Source organism: Octopus sinensis, linkage group LG13 (assembly GCF_006345805.1).
Source record: "Octopus sinensis linkage group LG13, ASM634580v1, whole genome shotgun sequence".
In the NCBI taxonomy this organism is placed as follows: Eukaryota; Metazoa; Mollusca; class Cephalopoda; order Octopoda; family Octopodidae; genus Octopus; species Octopus sinensis.
In genome coordinates, this window is record NC_043009.1 from 18349576 (window position 1) to 18371845 (window position 22270).

A 22270-nucleotide genomic window follows, 5' to 3' on the forward strand; every position below is an offset into this window, starting at 1 on the left:
GTTGTATATATATATATAATATATATATATATATATATATATATATATTATATATATATATGTATGTATGTATGTATGTATGTATGTATGTATGTATGTATGTATTTATATGTAAAAATGTTGAATTAGATTCGTCCTTTAATTTGGAGGTTGCTAAAAAAGATTTCTAATATAGATTCTTCATCTTTTGCTGGTAGCTTCCTGGTGTAAAATTGCGAATATGAAGATAATACTTGTATATGGTGTGTTGTGAATTTATGGAAAGAAGTTCCACAAAATTCAACAATTTTGATAAAAATGGAGATGTTAAAATATATACACGAGGGGCGTTCAATAAGTAATGCCCCTGACCCACTTCCCATAGCAGTAGAGCACCCAGAGGAACCACCCAGAGTTACGCATTTCTCCCACCGTTTGATGCAGCTCTGGGGACCGCTTTTGTAGAAGACCCCAGCTTGGTCCTCCAACCACGACGTGACTTCAGAAATCAAGGCTGCATCATCTGGGAAACGCTTTCATTTCAAAAACAACTTTGGCTGGGAAGAGGTGAAAATCAGAGGGTGCAAGGTCAGGAATTCATAGCCGCACGCCTTTTTTTGTCAATTTCCTCCCACGATAATGTGGGCAGAAACAGAATTTTCTCATACAATAAATTCCTCACTAAGTCCCTTAAAAAAACAAGTGCCTACCTTGCAGTTCTCATACAATAAATTCCTCACTAAGTCCCTTAAAAAAACAAGTGCCTACCCAACAGTTCTTCGATTCAAGACGGCCACCAACGCACGTCTTGACAGTGTTCAGTCCGATAAGTAAATAACAAACACGCATGAACTAAATAAAGTACAAAATAAATAGCTTCCCCACTTAAGGTGCAGGAGTGGCTGTGTGGTAAGTAGCTTGCTTACGAACCGCATGGTTCCGGGTTCAGTCCCACTGTGTGGCACCTTGGGCAAGTGTCTTCTGCTATAGCCTCGGGCCGACCAAAGCCTTGTGAGTGGATTTGGTAGACGGAAACTGAAAGAAGCCCGTCGTATATATGTATATATATATATATATATATATATATATATATATATATATGTATGTATGTGTATATGTGTTTGTCCCCCTAGCATTGCTTGACAACCGATGCTGGTGTGTTTACGTCCCCGTAACTTAGCGGTTCGGCAAAAGAGACCGATAGAATGAGTCCTGGGGTCGATATGCTCGACTAAAGGCGGTGCTCCAGCATGGCCGCAGTCAAATGACTGAAACAGGTAAAAAGAGTAAAAAAAAAAAAAAAAAAGAGTATATAATCAGTGTATATAATTATATACTATTTATATAATTATATACTATTTATTTATTTCGTACTTTATTTAGTTCTAGGTAAATGTTTTATCGTATCTTTAATTTTTTCTATATGGTATGATTTAAGTATATCATTGTCGAATACATGGTGGTTCTTCTCTAATTTATATGCATGTATTATATATTGTGAAATTAGATTTAGTATTACTAAGCTGAATTTTTCTCTGTAAGTTTGGAATCATATTCCCTAATATTATTAGTAAGTAAAGAGTATATATATATATATATATACTACAAAATTAGAAAATGGAGAAACATACTTAAATCAATCAAACATCAACCAACAGATGATACCCAATCAATACTTTATTACACCATTACATAACAGTAAAGGCATTATACAAAATATATTGTAAATATAATTAGACAAGGAAATAGAAATATAAAATATAAAATATAATATGTAATTATATCATATCTGACAGCTGTTTCGGCAGTAAGGGCAATCATGCCTCATTTAACCTATAAGCCATATAAGGCAGGTATAAATGAGACATTAACAAGGATGCCCCACGGCCTCTTCAGAGAATTTAATAAATTATAATTGTGAAAAAAATTTTTTTTTTCCCATATACATATCAATATAAAAATGTAAAATATAAAAACGTGTGCATAGACACCATAATACTACACATATATATATATATATTCATTAATACAATAATACAAGATATACAAAACAAAAGAAAACAAAATATATATCAATATATATTAATAAGCTCAGTTAATAACCAAACACTTAGATATGTAGATATCCGATGGATGTACTTGGTGCAGACATAACTGTATCTATTATTATTATTATTATTATTATTAATATTTATAGTAATTATTATTGACTTTTACAGGTTTATAATTTTATGAACAGAAATATGGTTTTTTATTACTTTTCATGTATAAGTCTGATTTTAATTTAAATGTGAGTGTGCATATATCTTCTTGTGTGGTAGTTTTTAGAACTATTAACTCAATATGTAGAATAACTGAGCATATTAATATATATTGATATATATTTTGTTTTATTTTGTTTTGTGTATCTTGTATTATTGTATTAATGAATATATATATATATGTGTAGTATTATGGTGTCTATGCACACGTTTTTATATTTTACATTTTTATATTGATATGTATATGGAAAAAAAAATTTTTTTTCACAATTATAATTTATTAAATTCTCTGAAGAGGCCGTGGGGCATCCTTGTTAATGTCTCATTTATACCTGCCTTATATGGCTTATAGGTTAAATGAGGCATGATTGCCCTTACTGCCGAAACAGCTGTCAGATATGATATAATTACATATTATATTTTATATTTTATATTTCTATTTCCTTGTCTAATTATATTTACAATATATTTTGGATAATGCCTTTACTGTTATGTAATGGTGTAATAAAGTATTGATTGGGTATCATCTGTTGGTTGATGTTTGATTGATTTAAGTATGTTTCTCCATTTTCTAATTTTGTAGAATTAATTTACGGTAATATTTTTACCTTTGCCCATATAATACAGTAGATGGACTAATTGCTTGGCAATTTTTAACATTTATGTATTAGTCTTGTTGGGTACTTCTCTAGCAGTATATTGGATATATGTTATCCCATGGTGGGTTGAATTTTCAACCCCTATCTCATTTTATAACTAATATATATATATATATAATATATATATATATATATATTAATAAATAAAATAAAACATATGCATATATATAAACATATATGTACTACCTACCTTTACATGTACATATACACGCATATATGAGTACAGGACACCAAAAAGACGTCGAACACAATGAGAAACGAAAATATAGACACAAACCAAAGGAACTGGATTTTTTTTTAAAACAACAAAAAAAAATAGAGTACAGGACAATTAACACAAATAAAAAATCCCTTCTTCAGTCGCTATGGTTTCATATACTCTACGTTTCGAAGGTGAAAGCGAGACGTATCTTCGACAAGAAACTTTCCTTCCTGCGAAAAGCAAATCAATTAAAATTCTGAGATCTTTTCGCAGAGGGGTAAAAAATGGTAACAAAACCAGGACAGTAACGACAGTACAAATTATAAACAGTAAAAGACAGGACAAGGAAAAATAAGATAAGGAGGGCTGTTAACGCCGAACGAAAAAAAGTATTGCGAACGCGGATTTTTTTATGAACGACGAGCGGAGCAAAAAGAATTGTCGTCCATAATATATATATATATATATATATATATATATATATATATATAGGGTGCGACAGAAATAACTCCCACATTTGAAAGGTTGACAAAAAGAAAAAGAAACAACGTTTATGAAAATTAAGTTTACTGTTGTTTAAACACATGGTTACAGTTTTGTTTATTAGTTAAATGATAACATCATTGGCACTTGCATAATTGCATAAGTTCATTAGCAACATATAGGTGAAAGTTTAAAATGTGGGAGGTATTTCTGTCACACCCTGTATATATATATATATATATATATATATATATATATATAGTTAATCCAAACAAGAAATCACAAAAAACACATCACGAGGACGTGGAACAAATATAGTATTATTATATATATATATATATATATATATATATTGATGGAAATGGCAAGACAACAATATATATATAATAAGAGTCTTTCGCCAATTTTCGCTATAAGTCCTTCATTCTTCTTTTGGATCGGATTTGCTCAGAGTTCCAATATCAATTTTCGGCAGAAAATGTGTGATATGATAAAAAGCTTTTCCCTTCTAAACTATAAAAGAGACCACTCTCTCAACATTTATGGCTAGAGCATACCAATTGCACCTTGACATTTTGAAGAGACAATACACAGTGCAAAGCGTTTCATCGAGCAGAACTCAGGTAATTTGAACTCATTTATCGAGTTACTTGCAATTTTGCATCCCCACACTGATGACTACTGCAAAATGCTGCAACGTGGCCAGTAAGCAGATCTGACTGTGAACGCAGTTTTCTCGATCTGTGGAGAATCAATGCATAGCTGCTGAATTCTATCATGGACCAGATAATTAATAGGGAACATGCCGAAAACTTTGATTGTTTCTCGCTGAAACGGCAAACAACAGAGTTACCTCTGAACCTTTTTACGGCTATAACTCATAATAGAGATTACGAGCTTTCATGACTCAGTTTTAAATTATTACAATTTTGCAATTAAATTGAGAAATAATTTTGTTTATTACATAAAATATTCATGTTATGGCTTATACACAAAAATGTCAATCCATATTAATTTCTGACCACACTGCACCCGGGGTGGCAGCAAATACGATAAATACACATTAATAACGTAGTATTCTAGTAAAATACTACTGCTGCTGCTGCTATTACTACTACTACTACTACTACTACTACTACTACTACTACTACTACTACTACTACTTCTACCTCTTCTTCTTCTTCTTCTTCTTCTTCTTCTTCTTCTTCTACTTCTTCGATTGTCCGTCGTCGGTCGACGTTGACTGTTTTTGTTTCGTAATCATCGCTGTTATGTTCACATGTGGGTTACAAGACTTGCGCTTGATCTGCAGCTGCGATGACATCAGCAGCAGGTGAAGTGGCGCCTCTCTTTTGCTCTTTCGTATTCTTTCTGCTGTTTCTCCTGAAGGATGGAATTACGAGATTCAGCGATCAGTGCCATTCATCACGCCGCTTGGTCTTCTTTACCCAGGTGTCTGGATAGATGCAGTTCTTCATATGTCTCTCCAGCACATCCCTGTATCGCACCTAGTCACCACGGCTCCGCCCACTCTGAAGCACTTCCACATAGAAAACTATCCTTGGGTGCTGCTACTCTCTATTCTGCAAACATGTCCCGCCCAACGCAGCTGCAATGTGATAATGAGGGCTTCTACACTTACTGCACTAGCGCGGCGCAGGAAATCTACATTACGAATGCGATCTTGCCATCTGAAATACAAGAGGGATCACAGATGACAGAGTTGAATTTGCAACAATGACTTTAATTTGCCTGCAGTAGACGGGTATGCATTCCGTGGCAGAGAGGATGCTTTAAACAGTAGGTTCTAAGTTGTAGATATAACAAAAATTCATATAAAGTAAAAAAATGGTGAAATGAAATTGGAAAATCGAAGAAGTCTGTTTCCTCCTCCTGATGCGGGAACTTGAAAGCCCCCAAAACACAGGTGTAATATGAGATAAATAGAAAAGTCATGGTTTCCAGATGTTGACTGTTAAAATTCTCAGAAACATGAAGTTCTCGTCCTTATGCCATCTTAATTCCTCTTTTAGGTATCCTAACAAGGATATTGAATCAGAGCACCGACACATGCGGTATTTCTGATTCCCTTTTCCAATTTATTTTTCAATATGTTTCTATTATAGTGAGTGTTTGTAGTACTGCAGAGAACGCTACAAAAATAAAGCGGATATACAAGTGCAGTAATACCTACTACACATACCTACTACCATCACAATCACCAATTTTATTAAAATCAAAAGAAAAAAAAAAGGAATGAAGCATATGAATCAATTCTAGAGAAAATTCCAAAGACTAAAATTAGCAGGACAGAAGCCTCCAAAGCACATACGTACTGTATGGAAGTTAGCTATAGATAGGATCAAAGGAGAATGTCTCCCGTTATACACACCGATCGTTGTTAGAGGTTCACGAAATAGGCGATAATGCCTGCCAAAATACAAAAAGCTTGAATATATACAAACACTCACGATCCAAATAAATAAATTGAAAAATAAACTGGAAAACAGGAATAATAAATAAACGAAGTTTAAAGCGAAATAAAAAAGGGAACACATTAATTACGTTAATCGAAATTAAGGTGTGCATGCGTGCTTGTGTGTGTGTGTGTGTGTGTGTGTGAGAGAGAGAGAGAGGAGAGAGAGAGAGAGAGAGAGAGAGAGAGAGAGAGAAATGGAGGGAAAGCGAAAGAGTTTTCGAAGGTATTTTAACAGAAACAACTTTCGTTTGCATGTTTACTTACGAACGTTTAATGCATATGTTCACAAATATTTACGCAGTATTATGGATCTATGAATATTCATAACTTTACGACCCATGAAAAGGTTATGAAATGTACTCTCATTTTAAAATAAAATAAATGCAGAAAATATTTGGTAGGTTTTGTAAGGAAGAAGCCACAGATTTTGATTAGATAGAAGAAAATATCACTCATACATAGCGAGTATGAGGTGGTATCAAAAATGTCCCGGACTAGTTCTGTAGCGCGCCAACAGATGGCAGCACATGGTTTCGTGCGCAGTGAGAGCTAGCAGTAACCTTCATGAGGCAATATGCCGAGTGACATCGCTGTGTTTACTTCGCAAGTTGTGTAATTTGTGTTTTTGTGATCACATGAATACTGTAGTTTGCGATTTTGTCATGGTCAGGAACAACGAGCCAACGTGAAATTTGGCGTTAAACAATGTCTGCTACAGAAACATTGAGCATGCTTCGGCAAGCTTACGGCGACGAGGCAATGGGTGGAATGCAGTGTTTCTAGTGGTACGGAAGAAATGTCCCTGGAAGATGATTCGCAATCTGGAAGACGTGCCACAAGCGCCACCCCGGGAAATGTGGTATTGTGCACCGAGGACCAGACCATCAATCGAGAGTTCTACTGCGACATTTTGAAGCGTTTGAGGGAGGACATTCAGCGACAGCGACCGGATCTATGGAGTGCGAAGAATTGGATTCTTCATCGATATTTTCTTATTTCTCGTTAGTTTCTCGCCAAAAATAACATAGTATCACTTCCGCACCCGCCCTTTTCGCCAGGTTTCCATTTCTTCTCCAAGATGAAAATGCAGCTCAAAGGTCACCGTTTTAACACCATTGTCGAGATCCAGAGCGAATCGCTGAAGGTCCCCGACTCGCTCACGGAAAACGAATTCCAGGCCGGATTCCAAAAGTGGCAGGAACGCTGGGACCGATGTATTGCTGCTCTGGATGACTGTTTCGAAGGAGATGATGTTAAAACTTAGGTAAATAAGTTATTTTTTATTAAACATAACTAGTCCGTTAGATAGATAACGTATACATACGGTGAGTGGATACCTAGAAACAGAATAGACGCAGGGAAGTTGATTCAGTAGTTCTGAAGATGTTACTTTGGTAAAGCAGTTCCTCGGCCTTATCTTTTATCTGTATACTATTGTACATGTAGGAATTTAGCTGGTTTTGAATTTCAAAATCTTATTTTTTATAATTCATAAATCGACACAGAAAAAGTAACAGTAGAGAGTTGTATGTACAGCATTACAGAATTTAGTTTCAGACCTCTAAAATATGAGTTCAAACTCCGCTGGTGTCATTATTGCAGGATCGATAATATTGGCTGTGATTCAGTCGATTATACAGAAGAATGATAAATTGAAAACTTGATATCTTGATATGCCACAAACATTTCTGGCTCCTTTCTCTCGAAATATTGCGATAAAGATGATTTTGAAAAATCTTTGCTTTTTGTCCACCGCGTCAGTAGTCAACTTCCTGCTCTGAACCAAACATGTTCACTTGAATGTTAAAATTCCAAATGACTTTGATCCTCTTCAACACAAACGCTTTTTATATATTTTCTCAGTACTTGTCCAGGCAATCTTGTCCAGTCGATGTCACTTTATCAGGTTTTCTTTTATCTGAACCAGTATACTGTATTCGTCAAGGAAAGGTCCTTCTCTTTCATACTTTCCGTTACATATTTTACATAATAGCGATACAGTGATCACAGTTATATCGAACATAATTTATTTTCAGAGCCCAAACCAGAAACCAGGATTTAACTCCAATTCTGTGGGCATGTAATATAGATACTTCACAACTCTCTTCCTCGCTTTCAAAATATAAATGAAAGGCGTATTTAGAATACGCAGTCTCCAATGACATAAAAAGTGTGATTACTTAAGTCATGGATTTGTAGGTAGGAAGTTCATTTCGCAACAGTTTGGTGTGGGTCTGATCCCTATGTGCAGCACCTTGGGCAAGTGTGTTCGGCTATAGCACAAGACTGACAATAATTGTGAGCAGAAATGATTAAATGGAAACTATGCAGAAATCCAAGGCGTAAATGCACATACCCACATACATGCATGCAATCACTCATACAAAACACACTTGTTATATAGACACACACACGCGCGCACACCCGCACATACACATACACACACAGGATTTAAACGCGAGTTGCTATAAGTTTCATACCTTTGATAATATACTGTTCGGATGAGCTTGCATAGCGTGCCGTCTATTTTCAGACAATCATGCAGTCTCAAAATACATCCTGACTACTCTCTGAGAAAAAGGGAGAAAGGACAACAGGAAAAAGCGAATGAGAAAAAAAAGGAACGGGAAGAGAGAACTATGGAGGAAGAGTTGCGTCTCTTTAGTCAGTTAGAATGGGAATTAATACGGTTGGTGTAATTAATTCAACGAAGAAAAGGTTAAGGTTTGTGGGACTGCATGCATAATCTGAAGAGGGTGGTGTTTTCCAGTTTAATAGAAACTTCTCCACACGCTTACATTCAGGGAAAATCTCGGATCTGGAATTCTCTGTATCGACAGAGCTCTTAGATTTAAAACGGATATGAGGTCTTTCGGCTTTACAAAGCCTGCCCCCCACCCTGATCGTATGGAGTAGATCGTTCTATAATGCACCACTTGATGGTATATGGTGTAATGTTGGCAGATCCCAGGTATGGCAACCTAACTCAATGGTTTTCTTGTTATCTGCGTGTCAGAAAGAAGTCTAGTGGTTGTCTCTGTTTTTTTAAAGCCACTTTTGCACATACCAAAATACCTTTTTCCAGTTTCGTTATTTGGTAAAACTGAGGGTATCTTAGCTTCGTAAACTACTGAGCTAACCATGCATGCCTGGTCGAGTGGGTAAGTGTTTGAGTTTCTACAGTTACATTTTAGAATAGGCGCCAGAAATTAGCTTTAAAAAAAGACTTGCCAACAACTAGTCTTCTTTCTGACACGTAGATAAGAAAACCACTCAGCCAGTCATGCCTTGAGCAACACTATGTTTCATCTAGAATGTTCGATAAAAAAGGTACCAAACACTCAATGACCGTTTACATCTTTCACTACTGGGGGAAAATAAATGTGGCTTCTATGCTAAAGTTATAAATTAATAGAAATGATTATAAATGAGTCAACTAGTTTCACTTCATGAGGATATAATCATCTGTCGCTGAGTCCTTACTCTAACTAGTCAGATATACTTCATTAGTAAACACTTGAGAACATTGCTAATTGAGTACCAAACAATGATTTTGTGTATAGGAAAATAGGAAAGAACGACTTGCGTTGATAAGTATTTCAATTATAAGTGGCTAAATTGGTGCTTTTAATGTCTCTTCTGACAATAATAGATGTCTCTGTATTTGCGTGTGTCTTTGTGTATGTTTAAAGATACATTAGTAGACGCATGTATACACCGACGCAAGTGCACACGCACACGCGCATTCATAAAAACACACACGCATGCGCGCTAGTACTTATATAGTCAGTTGAAGTAGTCTGTCTACATATTTAGCCATAATGGGTGAAAAAATGTCTCACGAACTACTGGAAGTAACAGCTAAATATATTTCGAGAAATACCGTATCGTCTTAAAAGAGACAGACATGTTAGATAATGAATTCTTAGAAATTCTAACATAAAGGGACAGTTACAGTTGGATTGCCTTTGACAATACGTCTCCTAGATCTAGGTTAACCTAGAAATAAACAACAATTTGTTGAGACATATTTAATATCCCTAACAAATCACCCAATGAACACACGCACATACATTTATATACGTATAAATGTATCTCTGTATGTGTGTGAGTGTGTTGATGAACATGTATGTATGTATGTATGTATGTATGTATGTATAGTGAAGCTCCAGTTCGAGAATTCTGGAGTTGTGGGAAGCATGGAGTCACCCTTGAATTATTGTTATTACCAAGTCCGTTCTGACCGGGCACAATACTACCAATCAGGGTCCCATCTGTGGGTTAAATAGATTTCCCAGGGATAGAGAAGGCTTCTTTTATTTTCGTCAAAGCTGTGGGGGAGTCACCTTTTCTAGGAGAAAGATATAAACTTGCAGTCAAAATAGTATAAGCCATTTTGCAATGCTTGTCACTGGAACCTACTATGGTAACCGAGCGCGTGGCAAAAGCGTCCTACAAAATTGCGCTCATGAAGTAAATTAGGACAATCAGGCTGAGTGTGAGACGGCTATCATCTGACGCAATGGGGTAATCCTGATATGTATGTATGTGTACATATGTATATACCTTTCCATCTATCTATTTACTTATCTCTATAGAGAGAGAGAGAGAGAGAGAGTGTGTGTGTGTGTGTGTGCGTAAGAGAGAAGGAGAGGGAAAGAGAGAGAGAGAAAGTGACCTCAATGTAAGTGTTGTAAAATAAATAAAATGGTATTGTGAGTATCATGATTATTTCATATATATATATGTATAAAAAATATATATAAAAATTACAAAAGGGGACAAGAACGCAAACCACAAAAAGAGACGACACAAAAAAAAAAACAGACGGGTCATTCGAAGCCTCTAATCTTCAGTCGGGAACCGGATCATCTTAGCAATTTCGGCTGATTAATATACATGTACGTATGTGTGTTAATAAATGAATGACGAAAGGACAGGATATACGTAATCATTTTCTTTAACTTTCAACTGGTTCTGCTCTAAGAAAACGGGCATCCTGAAATGAGCGCTGGTGCGACACTCTATAGCTTCCGCAGAGCTCACTTTATTGAAATGGCTTAGAAAGTTACAAAATATCGCACTGCACTCAGCTTTGGAGGAACGGCTCCTAATAGAAGATATCTAAGCTGACGAAAGTGATTATGCATTTCTCCTAAATACTAATTCTTATAAACCATGACAAGATTAGCCACAGAAATCTAACATAGGATAAAAAGGAAATAAATAGCTAAAAAATAACAAAGTTGAGCCTTTGGGGATGGATGGATGGATCCAAAAATATTGATAGAGTCTAAAAATAAAATCAGAAAACAAATGAAAACACATCTGAACATATATTACGATATAGGATCGTAACATCAATGTCATAAAACATAAAAATATAAGGGAAAGAATATATTCACAGACCACAGAGGAGGAGTAAATAATTACAATTGAAAATGCCTATTCATCTTGATATTAATTACTATTGGAACAAATTGATATACATCTAGAACCTGGATCAACGTGAGACTGAACTTGAATTATTAAGGAAAGAAAGTTGCTCCATAATTTATACTTTATATATAATCAGCATAAGAGGGCCATCAAAAAAAATATTTTTTAAACAACCTTTCAACCATAGAGGTGGCTGGTAAAAATATGAATACAAAATACAGAATTCATGGATGTGTGATAAATGTATTATAATAGCTCACCGATCAAAGATGTAGAAGCAAAAATAAAATAAATAGATATTATTCATTCTTATGTTATAGGTTTTGTTATCACCGAAAAGAACAATTCTGGTTGAAACTACTTTACCACAGACCACACCCTAATGTTACGTTAAAATTATTAGGGTGTAATTTGCAAGTTCCCTTTTGGTCCCTGCTATATAGATTCGAGAAGACTTACATGCACTGAAGTCCCTAGTGCTTCTTTCATCCAACTCAATCCTGTCTCATACAAAATTCTCCCACGAGTTTGGGTTCGTGTTGCAAGCCTTTTAAAACTGCTTCCAATGCTTCTTGAAGTTTTTACAAGGCTCACCAACACTTCACCCCCTGTTCACAAGCTTAGATCCTTTTTCGTTGTTCGATTGAGAAATTTTGACCACATATGTAGTTCAATGCAACTGGATTTTCTTCAGCTTAGCAGACACACTGATTGCAGTGGCACGTCTGAGAATGTCTCTATTGAGATTCTGTCACTTTAGTATCGATGCAGCGTACTTCTAAACAATTCAAAATTGTCCACATGTTTCAGTTCAGCATATTTTAATTCCAGTACATACTTTTATTTCAGCATACTTTATATCCAGTGCATGTGCAGGAACAGACTGATGGAGGACTAATGTTTTTGCAGTGCTGATAGTGAGGCCAAAGTTGCAGGTCTTTAATAATTGAGCAAAACATACTTGCATATGCAAGCTATCCACTATCATATGTAAACAACAGTTCACAGAGGTTTGCTTAACTTTGGTTTTTACTTGCAATCTGCGAAAACAGAACAACTTATCATCATATATGTGCCTAATGTCAATTGCAAGTGTAGGTGAGATGTTCTAAAGACAGAAAATATGCTAATGGAAAGTGTAGATGCTCAGGCAGAAACCGGTTTCATAACATTTGTGACTGAAAAAGGTACATGTATGTCTCCGCTGCTCCGAACACTCACCAGCATGCCATCACAGGATTGGAGCATCATACACACGTATCATCTTTTACTAGGATCCTCCATAAACCACTACCACCACCACAACTTAAAATGTCCATGAGATTAACAAAGGTTATAGAGGGCCTGAGCTCAATTCAAAGATCATATCCGTAATATTGTTTTTTGCAACGGAAGTCACTTTCTGGCAGAAATTCTTCGTTGTAAGATAATGAAGTAATTCAGGAATATTCTTGCGAAAATTTTGCTGGTGATTAATGCGATTAAATTACCTTTAAGACAGTTACATGACTGCCATCTCTGTTTATGTAGAGTTGAGCATTTTTGAATTGTTGGGAAATGGAGGCTGATGACCAAATCAGGAAAAGTAAGTCAGGTTGATAACGAGTGTTTCACCACTATAGGAACTGATTCTGTACATGGTCCTTTATTAAAAGACAATAACTTTATAGCTTTACTGATTTCAAGAAAAGTAATCCAAGAGCTATGTTGGTGATAATCGGCATCCAATTATCAGAAGATTCTATATTTATGTTGAATGTTTTCTTCAGAACATTCAGAAAGCGCTCAGCTAACCATTAAATATTACTTTTTTGTGATTTATCCGCTGCAAGAATTGGGAAACGAACTGGAGCGTAGATTGCAGAAAGCTTTCAAGAACATTTGTGCAATATTTGTATCAGCATAGATTTGTTTGTTTCTTCTAAACCATTTCTTCAAGCCAGTTGCTTTTCATGAAACAGAGCATCAGCTTTCGATTGTGAGTTGGGATCAATGCTGTCAGTTTTAGTTCATTTTTCTTTTGAAGAAGTCTTCGGTTTGTATTGCTATTTTCATCAAACCAGTTCCGGCGGCGTCTATATGAATGGGAAAGTATGTCAGCAGCAGAAGTATAAAGTTGCTCCCTGTGTGATCAGTAACAGAATTAGTTTTTGAGACATAATTTCAGAGAAGGCTCTACGAAATGTTGATGATCTAAAATACTCCAACTCTCTTGGTGGTAGTTCATCCTAAATTTCACCTTTCTTTTAATTATAATGAGCTTATGACTGCAGTCATTTCCACACATGGATTATCTTTATCTTCTGCGGACAAAACATGTTCGTTTCGACTTTTAATATTCCAGGCGGAAAGACTGTTTCGAGAAATGAAGCTATGTAGGTAGTGGTGAAGTTCGGATGTAATATAAATGCTGCCAGGTTAATATACAGAAGCAGTCGGATTTTTATGTAGCAAAAAAGTTCTCAACTGGAAAGTAAATTTGTGAGGAGTATGTAGAGAGGCACTCGGACGCCACAAAGCACATCTTGACTCGTCTAAACGAAGTATTCTTCAGTGAAAGAGATCAAAGAATAAGTCGAAATTAAACAGGTCTCTTCAACCACACACACACAGGCACACACAGAGACAGACACACACACACATTATATAATTCTCAAGTAAATCATAACTCAAAAAGGGCTCAATATATTGTAAATGTAGAGTGTATATTCTTTAATAAGGGAAAAAATAACTTGACGTAACTGATCCAATATATACATCGCAAAAAATAAAAAAATTGCCGATTCAAATATTTAAACCCAAGTCAAAGTAAAGAAGGAAAAAAGAGAAGGGGTCATAAAAATAAATAAATAAAATAAAATAAAATACTCTGAAAAAGAAAGGTGAAATTTTTTTATAAAGTAATATAGGACTGAATAATTGAATATCACCCCAAAGTACATCTCTCAGTCACCCACATTTGTTTGTGTAGAGTAGGTGAATGATGAGGAAACAATACTGTTATTGTTTTACATTCCACTCACTTGCAGAATACACGAAATGAAATGTACTGTTTCACTTCCTCAAAAATTGAAATGCTCTTATTTCATTTTCCTTTTTTTTTTGTTTTTATGAATATGTAATAACAAATTCAAACGAAATATATTTAAATATTCTCAGTTAAATAGCAAGAAACCCTAAAAGCATGTTCATGTGACATTTTATATAGTACTACTTTGAATTTGTTTAAAATATGAATCCGTCAATCTCCATGCAGAAAACATATAATTAATACTTATATTTCAGGTCACCATTTGAATTGAAAACTTTTTAAGAAAGTGAATAAGCATAGCACTAAAACTTTCACATCTCCCATTACTTACACTGTCAAAAGTAACGAGTACTATACTCTCTCTTTATCAAATAAACATTGCTTCGCTCGGATATCCCGCAACAGAAGAAAACTCGTGCATTGCTCGTATTTTACCTTCTGGATTATTCTACCACAGGACTTTACATTCAAGCGGGCAGTTAGAAATAGAGTAGAAAGGGCTTTAGTTAAGACTCTAGAAGAGGCAATGAGGTCAGGCTGTGCATCCAAAGTTTTAGCGGCGAGGTTGGCGCTCGACCAACATCTCAAAGCTAAACACGACGGGTGCATTGTCAGGGCTAAGTTACGTGCAATGGAACAAGAGAGAATCCACATCGCTGGATGGGCCCGCGTGGTAGAGAGCCAACGCGGCAACAATTCAACTATACGGTCTTTGACGGACCCGCATGGTCGTTCAGTAAACGAACCCGAGATGTGCAAGGTATTTCATGAGCATTTCGCCCAGCATTTCGAAGGGGGGAGGACCTCGCGGACTTCCTCGCTGTCTCGCCGCGTCTCTCAGGGCAAGGGTGGGGCTATGATCCATTTAGACTAATTAAAAGCGTTTGATAGGGTTGACCATCAATATCTGGCGGCGGTCCTTGCGGCGGCCGGTTTTGACCCGATCTTCCAACTGTCGACCGAATCTATAATTAAGATTGTTCTGCCGCCTTCCCTGAATAGGGAAGAGCAGGCTTGTTTTCTCTCGGCAGTAGCTATCGCGAAAGAGGTAGTGTGGAAGATGAGAGTGAAAGGGATCGTAACAGGCATTTTCGAATCCAGCCTTGGGTTGGTCAACTTTTTTCTTTTTCATATGAAGAGAAAAATAAGGCTGGAGAAGAGATGACTGTTGCACGGAGTGTTTCGGAAAAGATGGAACACTATAGCAAGCGTGTTGAGAGTGAGTGAACCTGTTTGAGCAAGAACACAAGTGCATAAAAAAGGTTTCAGTGTTGGAATGTGGTTTGTGGGGTCGACCACGTCCCTCACTTCATCATTGTTAATCATTCGCTTTTCATTATCGTATTGCATTTTTGTAATTTTATCTTTATGTTATCACGTTGTTATTCGCATTAGAATCCCGACCCCTTGTCTGTCCTTTTTTGTCCACTCTTCATCAAGACCGTAATGGCTAATAAAGAAAAGAGTTTGAAAACGGCTACGTGAAGCTTGAAATTCATATCGGAATATTTCATTGTAAACATTATTATTAAGATTAAAATAAAAATTATCCCCTCAAAAAAGCCATCTCTACGTGTTCTTTCAAAAAATATAATACAGTACCAAGAACTTTCTCTTTATTATTCTACTACTACTACTACTACTACTACTACTACTACTACTACTACTACTACTACACACACACACACACAAACACACACACACATATATATATATGTATGTATATATGTATATATGTATGTATGTATGTATGTATGTATATCACTAGAAGTTAACAAGCTGACGAAATCGGGGGAACGAGAAAAATAGCCACCATACCAAAGTGAGGGACAATCGCAAATGAAATTGCAGATATACCCATATTCGTTGATTTCGAACTCTGAGACATTTCTCTCAGTTCTCCTCAGTGGGTCTTGCTAAAAAGTTACTCGCCTCGTTAAAAGTTTGATAAAACCGTTAAAGGCTAGCGCCAAATTCAAACGGTAGTAGTGTATAATTATAGATAATATTATTATTAATAAAGAATAATACTATAGGTGGCTAGTTAGCAAAAAACCAAAAAGGTAAATTCATAAACAAGGGTACTAGATAGTTCTCCTCAGTGGAAGAGTGCTAAGAGAAATATCTCAGAGTTCGAATTCCCGTGATATGGGCATATCTGCAATTTCATTGGCAACTGACCCTCACTTTAGTATGTTGGCTATTTTTCTCGCTCCCCCGATTTCGTCAGCTTAACTTTTAGTGCTATTATGACTAACTGAGTTACTTTTGACTCTTATTTCTAGCAACACTGGTGCTATCTGGTACCCTTGTTTATAAATTTGCCTTTTGGATTTTTACATATATTATTATTATTTATTAATAATAATATCATGATTTATAATATATACATATATAATTTAAATTTAAAATAATAAGAGTGAAAAATTAGATATTAATTTGATTAATATCAATTTAAAATCAGTGGTGTAGCATATTGAAAAATCTGAAGATTCAGAAAAATTGTATTACATACATATAAGAGGGATGACCAATAAGTGAACATCCATTATGCTAGAAGTAGAACTCCTATGGTCTTACCACAAATAAAGGATTGTTCTCAAGAAAATTTAGCAAACGCCAGAACGTAAGCGAGCAAGGCAAATGAAAAGATACAAAATATAAAGAATTAATCACAAATCCAGTTTTGTTGTTACCACTTACGTAATTTTCAGCAACTCATCAGTGTGATCATCATAGCAAAATATAGTTTGCAGAACTATACACGAGACGTCTGCATGAGATTGAACATGTATACAGTTCTGCCAATTACATTTGGGGTTATCTTTGAACAGTCTACGTTTTGGCGCGCCAAAATACCGGAAATAATTGTGCAGAGAACATAGTTATTTAAATTTAAATTTAAAATAATAAGGGTAAAAAATTGAATATTAATTTGATTAATATCAATTTAAAACTAGTGGTCTAGCATATTGAAAAATCTGAAGATTCAGAAAAATTATATTACATACATATAAGAGGGAAACTTCTCCGTTTTCCAAAAAGCTAAAAGTGAAACATTGGAAGTGTATAGGTTTTTGAAAGTGGTGAGGTGATGGGTAAAATTCTTAAAGATCCATATTATCTGTGTTTTCCCCATGGATTAGCAAGAAAAATAATTTGAAAAAATAAAAAATGAATTTGGTGTGGAGAGGGAGAAAATTAAAATATTGAGAACGTGTTTTATGAGTGAAATCCCAATGTCGTGTTTCGCAAACATAGAAATCGGAAGAGATTTAGGAAAAAACAAGGCTAGAGAGCGGAAATGTCACCTTGGACATGCTAGAAAGAAACGGTAAAGGACAGGATGTCAGGGAAAACTTTCTTTTAAGTTTATATCGAAGATCAGGATTTTAAATACCCTCGAAACAAACACAAATTACACAATAGAAAAAAATAATTTCAATTGGATTTGAGATTTAAATTTGCTCGTGCACGCTGCAAGAGATAACACAATTCACACAGAAGTTTTACCTACAGTGTATATATATATATGTAAGTGTGCATTTGTGTGTGTGTGTGTGTGTGTGTGTGTGTGTGTGTGTGTGTGTGTGAAAGGAAGTTACTTTATGGCATTCTTTCGTTTGAAGAAGCAAAATTGTCAACTTTTCATATATAAATAGGCACAGGTAAAGCATGCACATGTACAAACAAAAATGTATGCATATGTATTGATGTATGTACGTACACATGACAACACACCCCTTAAGTTACTCTCTTTCTCTCTCTCTCTCTTTCTCCCTTCCTCTCTCCCTTTCTCCCTTCCTCTCTCTCTCTTTCCATTCCTCTCTCTCTTCCACACTCTCTCTCTTTTTCTCTCACACGTCCATTTCATACACACGTACATACATCTTTCATTTTCTCTCTTTCACAAAACTAAATAAATAAATAAAAAAAATACGGAAATTAACGAACGCAGATGAGAGCTCCTCAAGTCAAAACGACAGAACGCCAATGCAATTTTCTTTATTATTATACAGATGTGACTAATTCGGAGAAACATTATTTTCATTATTCACACATCGTCAGTCTCGTAATCGAACACTGTAATTCTGGTTGAAATTGAAAGTGGGAAGATGTTTTCACTTTCTAATGAAACCTAGTCGTTGTAACATTCATGATCAGCGTGTTTCACCGTTGGGTGGGTAGGTGGGAGGAAAGTCACACACACATATACTAAGACACACACACACACACCTCAAACCTAACTCTGTCCCTGTGTGTGTCTGTCTGCGTTTTTAGATGTGTGTGTGTGTGTGTGTGTGTGGTCACAAAAATGTATATATACTGACAGACACAAACACCGTTGCACACATATACTTGTCAGTTATCGGCCTAACGTACGTAAGGAACGCACGAACACAGATAGAAAATGTGATGGTGGCGGTGGTAAAAGATGTCGTTTACGATAGGTGAATAAAAGAAAAAATGATAATCTTAAACTTTTGTAATGTAAATAAGTGAATGAAAATATAGTTTAGTTGATAGCCAAAAGCCTACTGAATCTTTTGACTCCCTTATGTCAAAAACGGCAATGCGGTTTTGGAATGCATAAGGAACGCACACACACACACACACCACACACACACACACACACACACACACACACACAAACTCTTTTATATATGTGTATATATAGATAACATAGTTCTAATATCATGACAAATTGTTTCGTAACTTAAAAACCATGTAAATAATTTATATTATATCTAATAATAAATAAAATGAAAAAATTGAAAGCAAAATAAAGTCTTTCTTTCACCTGTGGATGTGGCTTAGATTCTGCACTATTTTGAAGGAACTTTTGCATTTTGCATTAATGCAGACATGTATGCAATTTATTTATTATTAAATATAATAACATAAGAAGATATCGTACATTGAATTCAACTTACGTTGAAAGTCAACAAAGTTTGCTTTAGAAGCGTTGAGATGTATTGAAAAATAAGGAAATAATTTTATTCTCAAATGCAGGATAATGCTAATAATATAGCATGAACCGGATAAACTATCCATATTGTGCAGAAAACTCTGCTGGCGGCCAGCCATGAGACTAGATTTGTATGTCCTAAAATTGCAGAAGAGTTTGTCATTGGGGCAGTTTAGTTTACTGGTAAAGCACTAGACGCGTAATCACAGGGATATAAGTTCTAGTCTCATGACTGGCCGCTGACAGATTTTTCTGCAAAATATGGATAATTTATCCTGTTCATGCTATATTATTACCATTATCTTGCGTTTGAGAGTAAAATTATTTCGTATCTGTATCTTCCAATACATCTCAACGCTTCTAAAGCAAACTTTGTTGACTTTCAACGTAAGTTGAATTTAACGTACGATAGCGTCTTATAAAACTAGATTGATATATCCTAAATTTGCAGAATAATTTGTCGTTGGGTCAGTTTAACTTAATGGTAAAGCACTTGACGCGTAATCACAGGGGTGTCAGTTCCAGTCTCATGGTTGCCGCCGACAGATTTTTCTACAAAATATGGATAGCTTATCCTGTTCATGCTATATTAGCAATATTCTGTGTTTGACAATAAGATTATTTCCTTACCTTATAATAATATAAATTATTTACATATTTTTCAGTTACGAAGCAATTTTTCAGAATTTTATTATTGTGAAATAAAATTTCATCAAACTATTTCCCTTCTGGTCGCTCTCAACTTCTGTTCACTCACGACATTAAGTCTCTGTATACGGTGATCCCACACGACGAAAGCCTTCTTGCGCTTAAACACTTCCTTGACCTTCGGCCCGACCCTCACCCTTGACACCGCTACACTTCTTCGTCTGCCCAAACTTGCCCTCTTCCTCAACTCGCGGGGCAGTTTTACCAATAGTTCTCAGGAGTGGCCATGGGAACGAGAATGGGTCCCACCCACATTAAACTCTCCTTTCCTTACTCCCAATTCCTCCGTCTACACAGACTCTGCACTGACGACTATGACTTTGAGACTCAATTTCAACTCATGGCTCGCCACTTCATCCTACGTGAATATCTCCTCACCGTAATTGACACCGCCCTTACTCGGGCACGATATGTAGACCGCACATCTGCTCTTTCTCTCCGCACCCACCCCACCGTTACACATCTCCCTTTTCGCCTTACCTACATATTCCCTAACCTACTCCTTCTCTCCTTCAAACGAACCTATAACTTGCCGGACCTCCTGGTCCACAGTTTCTTCCCTATCCTTGCCTCCCAGCCTATTTCCTACCCTTGCTCTCGTTCACGCTGTCGTGCATGCCCCTACCTCTCGAACACCACCATCCTCACTGGCACCCATCACCGTCCCTATCACATCACCGATTCCTTTAACTTCACCTCTGGTAATGTTATTTACTGCATCTCCTGCTCTGTCTGTCCTTCATTCTACATTGGTTAAACGTGATGCCGCTTGGCTGACCGGTTCGCGGAGCACCTCCGAGAATCAGACTCTGCAATGACACGCCGTTTCGCACCACTCCCGCTCTACTGATCATTTGCTACAACATCTGTATGTGTTCGGACTGTCTCTGCACAGAGGCCACCCGGACTCCCGCCTTCGCTGTGAACAGGAATTAATCTTCTCTCTTCGTTCCTTTGCGGTATGTGGACACAACTCACGACCAACCCCACACAGATTCCAACACATCTCCCACATGCAACTGCCCCTCCATCTACATACCTGCATACCCCTGCCTCGGTACCCTCACCACACACACATGCCACTATGCAAACACTCATACACACTGGTCAACTCATTACTCACTTCCCGCACCATTACACAACTCATTCTCACTCCACACACACTAGTACCGAACACTTCTCAGCACTCACACTGCACACCATTATTCACACACCCACACAGAATGTTCAGTAGCGTCACCATCCATATCACTATACGAGAGACTACACACACACTGTTTAACTCAGTACACACACCACACACCATCATGCACACTCCCACACCCACACAAAACGATAATACTTGAACGCTGACAATATATACACAACACATACGCAACACCCGTAGACAAAGATAACTTTCACAAATATACACAATACACATGTACTTTATTTCGTCACAGACATACATACACATGTGCACACACAACATGAACAAGCATACATCAACTGCAGTACACAACACACACACACACACGCGCGTTAGACCCACTCATCCCCATTCACACATACACATTCACACACATCATTCTTACATACACACAAAAGCTTGCGCACCTTTGTTCGTTGGGGTCACGATTACCTTTATCGTTATTATTATTATTATCTGCCTTTTATTCAACCTCTTTTTCCCTGTCAACTCATGGACCGTTGAACTCTGCACTCTTTTTCTCTCCGATTTGTTTTCATTCTTTCTCAATTTTTCCCTCTTAATCCTTTCTGTCGAAGAGCGTGGGTTTGAAACGTAAAAGATCAATTCATTTTTCCTGGGCGTTAAACCAATACACCTGTCTGTTGTTTCTACACCTGTGCTCATCTTTCGTTTTTCTGCAAATTTGAACTATATATATACAGACAGAAGACAGACAGACAGACAGACAGATACATAGATAGATAGATAGATAGATAGATAGATAGATAGATAGATAGATAGATAGATAGACAGACAGACAGACAGATAGATAGATAGATAGACAGACAGACAGACAGACAGACAGACAGACAGACAGATAGATAGATAG